The sequence below is a fragment of the Opisthocomus hoazin genome, chromosome Z (genome assembly GCF_030867145.1).
Source record: "Opisthocomus hoazin isolate bOpiHoa1 chromosome Z, bOpiHoa1.hap1, whole genome shotgun sequence".
Lineage (NCBI taxonomy): Eukaryota > Metazoa > Chordata > Aves > Opisthocomiformes > Opisthocomidae > Opisthocomus > Opisthocomus hoazin.
In genome coordinates this window covers 56,986,070-56,999,782 of record NC_134454.1, presented here as the reverse complement: position 1 = coordinate 56,999,782, position 13,713 = coordinate 56,986,070, and the positions used below count along the sequence as shown (strand labels likewise).

At 42.2% G+C, this 13,713-nt stretch overlaps 1 protein-coding gene across 4 annotated transcripts in view; it reads right to left on the bottom strand.

The window, feature by feature from the left end:
• HOOK3 (hook microtubule tethering protein 3) overlaps nt 1–13,713 on the bottom strand; it is a 107,540-nt gene that overhangs the window by 93,373 nt on the left and 454 nt on the right. The window lies entirely within an intron of this gene.

Genomic DNA, 13,713 nt, shown 5'->3' with positions numbered 1-13,713 from the left:
AAATCAGAGTTGGCAGGTGGGGAAAAAAAAAAAACAAACCCCCACACATAAAAAACATCACCTAACAGGCTATAGGATCAAATTGTTATTTCGCCAGAAAATTAAATTTACCTACAGTCGCTAAATTGCGGCAACACTGTTGAAGGAATACAGAGACAATTCTGAGTCTGAAGCCACAAACTTTGCAACATGTTAAACAGGAAATAATACTTCCTAGCAAAAAGAGCTGCAATGACATCATGGATGCTTTTGCTTGAAGGATTTCAAGATGCTATAAAAGGGCAAAATTCTCAAGCATAGACAATGAAAAGTTGTTTCTAATTTTGCATATTACACCTTTAAACAATGAAAATTTAAATCACTTTGCTGCTCAATAGCAAATCGTTCAAAAAATCACCGAAGAACTACTACCATCATGGTTTTTCAAAAATAGACAGTGAAATGCTCTTTTTAAATAAGTAATACCAACATGAAGGGGGTCTTCAAACAGACCACAAACTAATAATATTTTTTTAAAAATTCATTTTGTATCTTGATATATGAAACACCTCCTCGACTAAATAAAAGTCTATGTAGGTGATACCACTATACTGACGGAAGAAGAAAGGTTGCCAAGCCTACTTCCACAACACAGAACAACAAGATGCACACTCTCTGCTGGTTTGTAACTAACTTTATCATCATACTTCCCCAACACTTCATACAAAAGAAAAGGTCAAAACTGTCATTAAGGCTCAGATAACCAGTCTGAACCCACTTTTCCCCACAGCGACACATGCAAGGTTGCCATTGAGAACAATAATGTTTTTCATGATTAGATGACAAAGAACAGAAAGACTAAAACTAATTATATGACTTGTTTCTTCACATACATTTAAATTTTGCACTAAATGCCTTTGCTTGCATAGGAAAGGAATACACAGCATAATATTTCAATTAAGGTGTCAAATTTACAGAACATTTAGTTAGCTCTTAAAACAGAGGAACTATATCCTTATATCGTCAGAGATATAAAAGTAACAAATTTACTCCCAAAAAAACCCTACATAAAACAGCTTTACAAATTTATGTCAAAGTTAAACTCCTATACCATTTCCAGATACTTCTACAAAATGCTAAACCACTCTAAGGAACAGTGGAGTTCATTTTCCAGCAGGGAGAATAATGGTAAGCATGTGGCAATGAAGAAGCAGAGTCCAGCTGTGGAGACAAAAGCAGCAAGTGTTTTTTTGTGTGTGCCTCTAAACAGCTATTCAGTGACAGCTGCTAAAACACTGCCCTTCCTGTGCACTGTGATGTGTTTCTTCCTGAAAGACTTCTCTCTCACCCTCCTAGGACTGCTCCTACTTCTTGAGATGTGGACAAACATTTTAGCAGGGCCTGTTGTGACAGGACAAGGGGTAATAGTTTCAAACTAAAACAGGATAATTTTAGAATGGATATATGAAAGAAATTTTTAACAATGAGGGTGGTGAAACACTGGAACATGTTGCCCAGAGAGGTGGTAGATGCCCCATCCCTGGAAACATATAAGGTCAGGTTGGACGGGGCTCTGCGCAACCTGGTCTAGTTGAAGATGTCCCTGCTCACTGCAGGGGGGTTAGGCAAGATCGTCTTCAATGGCCTCCTCCAACCCGAACTATTCTATGATTCTATCAGACAAAGGTCTGTGGAAAAAAGGGAAAAAAACCACCAACCACTTGGCTCAATTGCTAGCCTTAGTAGGCCTTCACACCTTCCATCAACCATCATGTAATGAGAGAAAAGGGTTCTTTTATTTATTTTATTAAATATTAACCCAGACCTCTGATTCACACAGCCATGAACATGGGCTGTAAATTTTTATACAAATCTTAAAATAAGAAGTAGCAGGTGACTGTATCAAAGCAAAGGAGGCTGTCACTGGGGACTAAATAACTTTTGCAGGAAGTCAGAACCTTAGAAAATCTGAGTTACAGTTCCAGATTACGTATATGACTAGTGTGGATTTGTTAGCTACTAGGGATAGAAGGTAGAAATCTATTTCATGAAAAATACTCTTGATACGAAGGTTACAGAACTGGACAAAGACTTTGTTCTCGAAGACAGTAGCTGAATACCAGAATAAAAGTTGTGATGGGGAATCTAGAATCCCATGAAGCTGGAGAAAAACAAAACAAAATCAACACCTCCCCCCCCCCCAAAAACCCCAAACCTCCAGCCCCATTTCCCCTCAAAGACAAAAAAAGCTCTCCAGCACCTTCTCAACACTAAGAGTTAGTAAAAAACCCTGCTCTTTCCACAGTGATTATATACATAGCTTGGTTTTTATTGCTGGTGCAGTTGCATAACAGACCTTTTATGTATTCTTTTGTAGTAACACCTGAAATCTTTACAAGAGCTTCTTAGCATATAAAACAATACGTGACAGGTTACCGTATGTGCAAACACAACAAAAAGTAACACCCACCTCCCAATTAGTTCTTTCTCACAGCAAAGTACTCTCCAAACTATAAATGATCCTCTAGAACTATTTACCCATTATTTTTAGAATTATTTACCCATATTTCCCTACGTTTTTGGAACTGACTATCTTACCACTATCTGCCACGTAGAGCATAGAACAATACTGTATCACCACAGAAGAAACAGATTACACAGCTAAGACAGGGAAAAGTGGCTAAAAGGACTAAGAACAAGAAAGGAACAAGCCTCACTGGGTTGAATACAAATCACTGCTCAAGCCATTAGCAAGAATACTTGAAAGAGCAAACCAGCACAGAAGAGTAAAAAGGCTTGGGTACCTCTGTCCATATACATTCACCCAATATTGCCTATGTGATCTGCAAGAATCCCACTAAAACAAGTTTCATTCAGCTTCAATGCCTAGAGGAAAGCAGACCAATAATTTCTTTCAGGATGGTGAGCTAATTATGTGATACAGGAAGTTCTTCCTAAGATGCCAAACTCTTATATTAAGCCAGACCAATCACAATGAGAATTGGATGCCTATGATATAATCAGACCCTGTGCTTCTGGACAACTTTAGGATTTCTTCACCAATTTTTCTCCTCCCAATTGGTAGCACTGCTACATAGCACTTCCGTTTGGATAGCTATGCCATAAGCTATTTTTTCATGCTTTCCACGACAGCAGCAGGCTGCATGAAACAAACTGGATCCAGGCTCTCCCACAAGCAACAGTTATATTCCAGGATTTGAATTTCCAGATGTTTTCACCAATTTTTGGCTGTCATACTTTCCTTATTAAAATCTCAAGAGTTACTCTGTAACCCAGCCGCAAGGTTAAGCACTCAACTGGCTAGGATGGGGATGCTTTCAGGGAGAGGGAGCTGAATGTTATTTTTATTAACTTCCTTCTCACTTTATATATACTGTGTTTGACCCCAAACACCTGAACAGGTCAAAGTCATGAAAGTTCTCAATCAAAATATTTCATTCATAGTTCAAGTTCTCCACAGATTAAATATTTCCTTTGCAGAAACACAGTGTAGACAGTAGAAGAGATCCCTTGACTAAAGCTTACTTGCCAAAGGACTGTGAGATGACAGTCATGACAGCATAAACCAGTTATTACTGCACCATCTTGGCATTGCCACTAAATTGCTGCTAACCGAAGAGCTCAAGTATGACACATTAAGATACAATGAACAGACTCTCAAGTCTGAACTGTGTTTGGTTTAACCATTTCAGAAACATCCATGAGACGACAAGCTAATCTACCAAATCCGGGGGAGAAAATGAATGTATTCCTGTTTTCAGTTGAAAGTCAGATGTGCCAGCTGATGAAAAAGAATACTACACAGCATTTGTGATGAAGATAAAATGAAAATATGTGTAATAGGAAGGCCTAGCACAGCATCATAAACCTACAGTTCTTTCCAAGCTTTCATTCACTTAATCATGTTTTATTTAAAAGAAATATTTACCATTGATGCTTTCTCTTATTTTCTCAAAACACAAGCTACTAATAAGTGCAAACACTGCCAAACATTATCCCAATAAACCCACATTTATAGGATACACCCATTCACACTCCACCAGGTACCAATGAACTTTTGAAACCCCCCAAAAAGTGCCTTTTAAGACGAGAAACATCTTCTCACGGAAGAAAACACAAATGGCAGGGTTTACAGGAGCTGAATCACCAGCTTTCTCTGCTGATCAGAGTATGAAAACTTTCATCTCTGCTACCCAAAGTTGACAAAATAACATAATTAAAGCGATGTCACATTAAACATAGGAAGTGCAGGATACATTCTGTTTTCAGGACTCTGACTCACCGAAGCCTAGATGATAATGCAGCAACCCATAGGATTGAGATGCATGAAGTTTCATCAAAGGAGGATAATTCAACTGTTCTCTAAAAGTAGGTCTTAAACACAAATAGCAGAACAGTGTTCTATGAACAAAAGAGCAAAACACTTTTTATCCTGAATGAAGACTGCTACAAACCTGAACAGCACCAGGCAAATGTGCCCAAACTGACCCGCACTAAGCTAAAGGACGGGCAGCAAGGCACAGCTTCTATCTGACAGCACAAGGCAAAGTGAAGTCTACTAAGTTCTTGGCTAGTGGCTAGCCAGAAGAACTTTGCATACTAGTAGTCCAAATTTATACGTATTTCCAATATTACTTTAAAAAAGGATGAACACAGATGACAGCTCTCCCCCTGCAAAATACAGAAGAATAACTACTTAAGGCCCGCAACTCTACCATCTTGCAGCTGTAATTTAGATGAAAAATACTGTCTCAGTTGACAGGTGGAATAAAGAACCCTCCCCCCAAAGGCACAGAAGATGAATCCAAGAGCACTAAATTCTACTGAAATATCATCTGCACAAACTTTCTCATCAGTGTGAAAATCCAGTCTTTCACAGGATCACAAGAGTAAGAAAGACTAAGCAGCTAAAAGATAGGCTTCAGAAAGAGATGGCACTAAATATAGCGTATCTTGCAGTTCAAGACTTCTCCATTTCAAGCTATATGTTTCAGCAAACATTTTCCAAAACTTCACAGGAACTGTGTAGGTACGCACAACAAGATTTTTCAGAGGCTAACCAAATTCTACGATACCTTAAGAAAGGGAAGAGCCACCATGGAACAGGCTGCTTTCTTTTGGCATTGCCCATAAAATAAAATCAGCTGAGCCATGCTGGAGTGATCAAGTCCTGCTATTTTGTATTTTTTTTCCTAACCACCAAAAGGGCAGCAGAATTGGCAAGCAACCATAATCTCTGCTGCACTTAAACACAAGCTTATTTCTACTTATTCTTACACTGAAGTAAAACTATGGATACCTTGCTGCCATTGCAAACAAGTTCACTCAAAGGTTTATCTTCTGTAATCCAGGAATGTAGGAAAGGCTATAACCCATTTAATACTTTGCAACTCTGGAACGAATAAAATATGGATGCTCATTTCCCAGATCTAATGCCCCCAAAACATACATCACATGGGGTGTGAATACCCACTTGCTGTTTAGCTGAAGGATCTAAATTTAGCTACCCTGAGTGATTTATCTATAAACAGTCAATAAGACTTCCACACAGGATGCAAAGCACTACACTTGCAGTGCAGTGTACACTTGCAAAGAAGCTTGCAGCTAAATGACATGAAACAGCCCTATGAATTCTAGGGCTGAAGCACATTATCATCAGGTTAACAATGCATCTTTTGGTGCAATACTTGCTCCGCTACACGCACCACTCCTGTGCGTGTAGTGGAGCAAGTATTTCCTGTGAGCTCCCTTTGAAAAGCTGCCATCCCTTTGGGGCCTCAGCTAGTCCACTGAAACACAATTCCAGCTTCACAGTCATTCAGAATCTTTTGCCCGCCACATGCAGGAGTGGAGTGCTGGCTGGACTTCCCCTGCCTTTAACTTTAGAGAGCTTTTCCCTCCACCAAAACCTTCCTCATCCCTTCCATACTGTTTCTTGTTCGCTGCCTCTAACACAAAGTACTAAGTAACTCATACAAATGACTAAGTCACTTACGGCAAAGTAAGGCAGCCAGGAAAACAGCATTTGCATACCCTTCAGGGCAGGAAACCACTACCAGCAGGCTGGGGAAGGAGTTAATCCCTTTCCTGTGTGGCAGGACCTGCCAGGCTGTTGGCAACAAAAGCCACAAGAAGGACACTACTACCGTCTTCCCTTCACTTCCAGCCACGCATTCCTGCCTTAACCTTGTGCTAGTGTTAGTTGCTGTGTGGCCAATAACCTCATTTTTTTTTCTTTAATTAATTAATGACTGGGACTTGCAAATTAAATTGATTAAGCAACCCTGGACTTAGGCTTTGAAGCTGGAGGTAAAAGTTAGTTAAGTCTTTCTAAACTATCACAGTACTGGAGTCACGTACTCACCCAAGAAAGCAGAGAGCAGCAAGTGCAACTTAGCCTTGGGCCTCTCTTCTCCCTCCCCTGATCCACAACTTGCAAGTCTGCCATTGCTCAACAGAAGTCAAACACATTGCAGCAAAGACTCCTGATGGTCCAGGAAGAACAGAATGTCAGGATATCATCTTCTGGTTCAAGCGCCTCAAAATGGTCTCACAAGAAGACAAACAAAGATAATTGTGCAAAATTCACAGTCTGACTTAATCTCTTTGAAATAACTTTTTAAGAATTTCAAAAACAAGACAGAAACAGGTTTCTCTCCTCATCGCCTACCTTGAGATTAACAAGCTAACAAAAAATTTGTTTCCTTTGTATTATTTAAGGTTCACAGTTCTCATCAGCAAAATCTGTTTCTTCTCCAAGCAGCATCTCACAATCCACCCCCCCCCCAAAACAAAGACGAGGAGGCAGAAGGAGGAGCAGAAATTGAGCACATACTGGATCACATCTACATGTTATTTTCCTCAGAACTAACAACTGTTGTAAACGTACCACTGCTACAGAATAGCTCTTCAGGAAGGGCTAAATTGAAAAAAAGCAGAATTTGGGACAACGCCCCAAAGAATAAAAATCTAACACTGTGTCAAAACGCACACATGAAGAATAATGTCTGTACCACTAAATTCTGAGTTCAGCCTTCCTTCCTGTTGTTGACTTAAATGAAGGGGGGGATACATACAAACTGTATCTTACTATCTTTAATTATCATTGGAGGATGCGGAGAAGGCAGAGCTACTGAATGCCTTCTTTGCTTCAGTCTTCAGTGCCAAGGCAGGCCCTCAGGAATCCCAGGCCCTGGAGGTAAGAGAAGAAGCCTACAAAGAGGACGACTTTCCCTTGGTCGAGGAGGACTGTGTGAGGGATCGCTTAAGTGATCTGGATGTCCACAAATCCATGGGCCCCGATGGAATGTACCCACGAGTGCTGAGGGAGCTGGCGGATGTCATTGCTGAGCCACTCTCCATCATCTTTGAGAGGTCCTGGAGGACAGGAGAGGTGCCCGAGGACTGGAGAAAGGCCAATGTCACTCCAATCTTCAAGAAGGGCAAGAAGGAGGACCCAGGGAACTACAGGCCGTTCAGCCTCACCTTCAACCCGGGAAAGGTGATGGAGCAGCTTATCCTGGAGGTCATCATCAAGCAAGTGGAAGAAAAGAAGGTTATCAGGAGTAGTCAGCATGGATTCACTAAGGGGAAATCATGCCTGACCAATCTGATAGCTTTCTACGATGACATGACTGGATGGGTAGATGAGGGGAGAGCCATGGATGTTGTCTACCTTGACTTCAGCAAGGCTTTCGACACAGTCTCCCATAACATCCTCCTAGGGAAGCTGAGGAAGTGTGGGCTGGATGAGTGGTCAGTGAGGTGGATTGAGAAGTGGCTGAATGGCAGAGCTCAGAGGGTTGTTGTCAGCAGCACTGAGCCTAGTTGGAGGCCGGCAACAAGTGGTGTCCCTCAGGGGTCAGTACTGGGTCCAGTCTTGTTTAACTTCTTCATCAATGACCTGGATGAAGAGTTAGAATGTACCCTCAGCAAGTTTGCTGATGACACCAAACTGGGAGGAGTGGCAGGTACACCAGAAGGCTGTGCTGCCATTCAGCATGACCTGGACAGGCTGGAAAGTTGGGCAGAGAGGAACCTGATGAGGTTCAACAAAGGCAAATGCAGGGTCCTGCACCTGGGGAGGAACAACCCCATACATCAGTACAGGCTTGGGGTGGACCTGCTGGAGAGCAGCTCTGCAGAGAGGGACCTGGGTGTCCTGGTGGACAACAGGTTAACCATGAGCCAGCAGTGTGCCCTGGTTGCCAAGAAAGCTAATGGGATCCTGGGATGCATTGAGCAGAGTGCGGCCAGCAGGTTGAGGGAGGTTCTCCTTCCCCTCTACTCTGCCCTAGTGAGGCCCCATCGGCAGTACTGTGTCCAGTTCTGGGCTCCCCAGTTCAAGAAAGATGAGGAGCTACTGGAGAGAGTCCAGAGGAGGGCTACAAGGATGGTGAGGGGACTGGAGCATCTCCCCTACGAGGAAAGGCTGAGGGAGCTGGGCTTGTTCAGCCTGAAGAAGAGAAGGCTGCGAGGGGACCTAATAAATGCTTATAAATATCTCAAGGGTGGGTGTCAGGAGGATGGGGCCAAGCTCTGTTCAGTGGTGCCCAGCGACAGGACACGGGGCAATGGGCACAAACTGAAGCAGAGGAAGTTCTGTCTGAACATGAGGAAGAACTTCTTCCCTCTGAGGGTGACGGAGCCCTGGCACAGGCTGCCCAGGGAGGTTGTGGAGTCTCCTTCTCTGGAGATATTCAAGACCTGCCTGGACAAGGTCCTGTGCAGCCTGCTGTAGGCGACCCTGCTTCATCAGGGGGGTTGGACTAGATGACCCACAGAGGTCCCTTCCAACCCCGAACATTCTGTGATATTAATATATTATCAGCCTTATATCACTTGCTCTACAATACCATCCTTAAGAAAAGTTCTTCTGCCTCTGCTTGACCTCTCAGGAACAGGTCAAAAAGATTCCTATAACCTAACATCACTCTCTTCGACAACTACCCCTAAAAGGGGGGAGCAACAAATCTTAGTGAGACGTCATGAAAAATACAAAAGGATGCTCAATCTATTGGTCTGTTACAGCAGATACAAGGGTTGTGATCTGCCAGACACCTTGACCCATGCTCCACGACCACTGGTAAGCTCAGTGTTATATCCTCTCTGCCTGAACAGCAACATATTCAAACAGAACTATCATCTTGACCTTCTGTCACCACCAGCACAATCAACCACTCCTGAAATTTGATGCTTTCTTCAAGAGGTAAGAGATGCTGATGCAATGATACCACCAGAAGAAAAGTAAACCCTACAACTTTGCAGTCACTGATCAAGGATTGAAAGAAGAAAAAGTTTATGCAGGCTTAGCAAGTCTCCTACAATCTTTGCATCTACAAGAAATCAGAAGAGTACTTAAAACTCTAGAAGCATAACAAATCAAGAACAGCATAGTCTAAAAAGGAGGTAACTAGACAGTAGAAAACACAGCTTTCCTAGTAAATTTCAGTAGATTTGCTCCTCTTTGAAAAGGGTGTCTAAACATTTACAAGCAGCCTTCTTGAGGTATCAAAATCAGTTGCAGCACTTGCTCATACGGTCTGTACACTTCAAACTAACACTGGCAAATCCTTCCAGCTGGGGACAGGCCACCACACAGAAGACAGAGATACACTGTACTGTGAAGATTTGACCTTTTTCCTTTTTGGATGAAAAAGGATTGTTACCACTTTAATGGCTAGAATGCTTTTAAAATGGAGGGTGCTAAAACAGGAGCCTTGTGCAGTGTTTACAAAATTCTCTTATAAATAAAAGTTTTACCATGTCTACCACAGAAACTATATTTGCTTTGAGGGTTGGAAGAGAAAGGAAGCAGGCAAGATGCAGCTTGGTGGAGGCGACACATGGCAAAATAAGACATCTTTATCATAATGAACGAAAGAAAGTTCATGACATCTCCACATCAATCTGCTACTTCTAATCAGACAGCAGTGACCTCTTTGAGGAATCCTGCTGTTTACATACCAATGCTAAGCAATAGTTTCCGTGTCATATCTTAGTTCTATGTTAAAAAAGAAAACTTCTCAGGTTACATAGCAAAAGCCTGTAGCAACCACACTGATTTCAGATAGACATATTAAATCGTAACTGCCACATGCATGTTTGACAGCTCTCCACGTTTTAAGAAATGACTCAATGACGTATCTGAGTTAAAAGCACTCTTGACACTACACACAAACAACAACAAACAAAATCCATGTGTTCATCCATGGATCAGTCATAAGTTTTAAACATAAATGATATTCTGAATCTGTATTAGATATGCTGAAACAACTTTCGTGTCACTGCAAGTTTACCTCACAGCTACATTTTTCTAAACTGCTTTGCCTGCAGTGCTGCAGCTTGGATAACCACACCACAGTGCCTAGAATAGCCTCAGAAGCAGCTTCTGGAAGATTTTTGGTAGAGTAACAGTTCTGCAGTTACAGTAGGCTGCAAACACTGCTAAAGTATAAATACCAACTTTGAGATGTCAGTAGTTGGGCTCCAGTCCTTCACGCAGTTTCGCTCAAGTTGCCACTACCCTAGCTGCCTCAGAATAACATCATGGTCATCTGCTAAAGTGTCAGGAACCAAAAGCTCTACCAGCTGTTTAAAATCCTGAACAAAAATGATTCGGGAACCCACGTGATGACGTTGTCAAAGTGGTAAAAAACCTGAGAATTATGCCCAAAGCTAGAACATAACACCAAAAATGGGGGTATTGGTGAAGCATTAAAGAATGAACCAAAACATGCTTGCAGGTAAGCAGTTCGCTCCAGCTTACAGATACCAGAATAGAAGTCACAGGTACGCCAGGTAAAAGGCTTGAGGGATATTCTCATTCATTAAAATCATGAGTTTGCAGAGGGAGGAGCAGTTTCATCTCACCTACATACCTCAGAGCAAACATTCAGTTTATGCTGAACAGGTTCTCAGACTTGTGGAAAGCCTTATCTACTCTACTTAAAACACAGACAAACCAGTTCAAGTACCTGTGTATGTACGTGAAGCAAGCAACTGTGAGAGGTTAAACCAGTTTGTAAGAACAGCCAGCTCCTCTAGCATAATGGAAAAGACTGGCCATCCCAGGTATGCATAAACTGCAATTAAGACAGCTCTGTTCTCCCATCTAAATGAATAGCTTCCCAAGAATTATGGGACTTGAGAGAAAGCCAGGCAAAAAAGGCATCTTGTTTACACAGCCAGTTTCACTGAGGACTAAAAAAACTTCATTGCCTCTTTTGTGAGGTTCATGTATCCTAGAATAAACTGAAACCATCTCTCTTCATTTTTGTTACTGAGTCTCCTTCAAAGCCACATTCACACAAAAACACTGAAGTTGTAAAAAATAACCTCTAACTCCACACATTCATCTAAGCAACATGTTGACTAATTCTAATCCTATTCAATAAGGATTTACTAATATTTCTACTGACCAAAAAAGATGAAGACTCCATTGGATAGGTACAGTTTCAGGACTGAAGATTATAAATACTAACTACTGCTCAAACATGACCATGTGACTGAGTAATAATTCCTACCTATGGTCAATGCCACAAGACTTTTTTCTGTTGCTGTGACTTCTCTCTCTCCCCCCAAGACTTCCATTTTTATATCTACTTTTCCAGATCAGCTTTGTGTGTCAAGGTAATTTGTTTTTCAATGGTTTAGCTTTTCTCATAAAGTGCAAATTATTTTCAAGCATACCAGTAAAGTTTGCCAGTCAACAAATCACCTGCCCCAACTACCAACCTCAAACATGGCAAGGAAAAACAAACAAACAAATCACTAGTTCTTTCCACCATTTTTTTTACTTGATGCAAGAAAATCAGTGGAGACTTTCACTAATTGAATAGACTTCACATAGATACACTTCATTTCCACAAACAAGAACCGGTATCTCTTGTTTTATTTTCTGTCAGGACTAATCCAACTTGCACCGTATTTGAACGTGTGCAGAAGTTGATAAAACAGTTCTTTCAAACACATATAAGCCACTTGTTTGTACTATATTTGGATGTACAATTATTTTGGGGAAGCAGCCACTGCTTTATGACTCTGCATTTTGTCATTTCCCTCCCTAGCTAGCAAACACCTTAACCTTATGAAGCTTTAAAAACAACTTTATTGAAATCTTAAGACCTGAAAATCAAATCAGAATATTTGAATATTTCTAGTTTTGAAATCTTTTTGGACTGGGCACAGATGTCCACACAGATACTTCAACAAAATATTCTCAAGTCCTTAACAATTTTGTTCAACCTGTGACCGGACAGTGGGTAGGATCAACAGTTCAAATCACTCTTAAGAGGCCAATACCATACAAGAGAAAACTCAATCTCTTCCCATTCTGCAGCAGCTTACATGGTTCAAGTACAGTAGTTTCACAAGGAAAGGAAAGAGCTAGTCTGTTGGTTACTTGGAAATCTGGGGAGTTAGGAAAGCACTGGGACTGTGATGACTTGCTAGGTAAGCTTTCAAGCTTATGCTTCTCCCTTTGGCACAACTGCTTTACTGCCAGAGACCACAAGAGGAGCATGTCCAAAACAGCTAAAAGAAAAACACACAGAAATTAACAGCACGTAGATCTTCCTTCTTCACCCCACAGTAAGCCTTCCTCTTTCTCCTGGCACTGAGCCTCTCAATCAGCCTTTCTTTGCCAGGATTCACACACATCGACTTCCTCATGAAATCTATCGACTCCTCATGAAATCTATCAGCAAGAGGACTTTCATTGCCAACGCATTAAGAAGAAAGCATGGGAAGCCAAAACCAGGATGAGCGGCCAGCCACAACAAAGACGCAAATATTGGCAGGAACATGTAGGGAAGAGAAACCGGACACTTATTCCAGACCTGTATGAAGCACTGGAGCACACTATTCCCCAAAACCTTCACCTTCTGTACCTTCCAGGCCACCTGCTCACCTCTAACAATCACTGAATTTCCCTTGCTCATCCCCTTTTGACTTTCACAGAGAAACCGAACATGTCATTCCCCAGTAACTTACTCATCACCATCACAGCTTTAGCCAGCTCTGGCCTTGCACAGCTTAAATCTCTAAAAAGAGAAAATCTCTGTTTCTTTTCAACAATCGGTTGCACTCCAGAGTTTCATATTGCAGGTACTTCCCTGGCTAGTTTGCTTAGTAGGGAAAAAAATTCAGCCCCAAACCCAGTGGTTCCAAACTGCTAACCAAGAAATCAGCTGCTACAGAAACACAAGTTTCATGGCTACGTTGTAGTCGCTGCTCAAATTGAGGAGTAGCTGCAAACCCAGGTTCAATGTCTGCTACATTTTAGCTCCTCCGTGAATGACAGCACAACCTGAAGATGTTTATGGGCCAAGCTCCAAATATTAAAACGTAAAAAGTAATTCTTAGGTTGATGCTGTGTTATCTTCGACTTCACGGGTGAATTTTGCCCCTCGACGCTCAAGCACTACTTAAAAATACGGAGAAAGAAACGGGCAAGAAGAAAGTTTCTGGTCATAAATCCTGCCGAGGGCAGCCGGCAGGTTCGGAAAACGCGGCCCGGAAATACCGAGGCCCCGCCACGAGGGGCGCGGATCAACGCCACGGGCAGCACCGAGCCCGGCGCAGGCCGCGGCCCCCCCGCCCCGCAGAGCCCAGCGCCGCGGGGCTCCGGCTCCTTTGTTCCCCCGAGGCGGGGGTAGAGCTGAGGCGGCGGAGGGACACCACCCCCCCCCGCCCCATCCCCGGGTGGCTCCA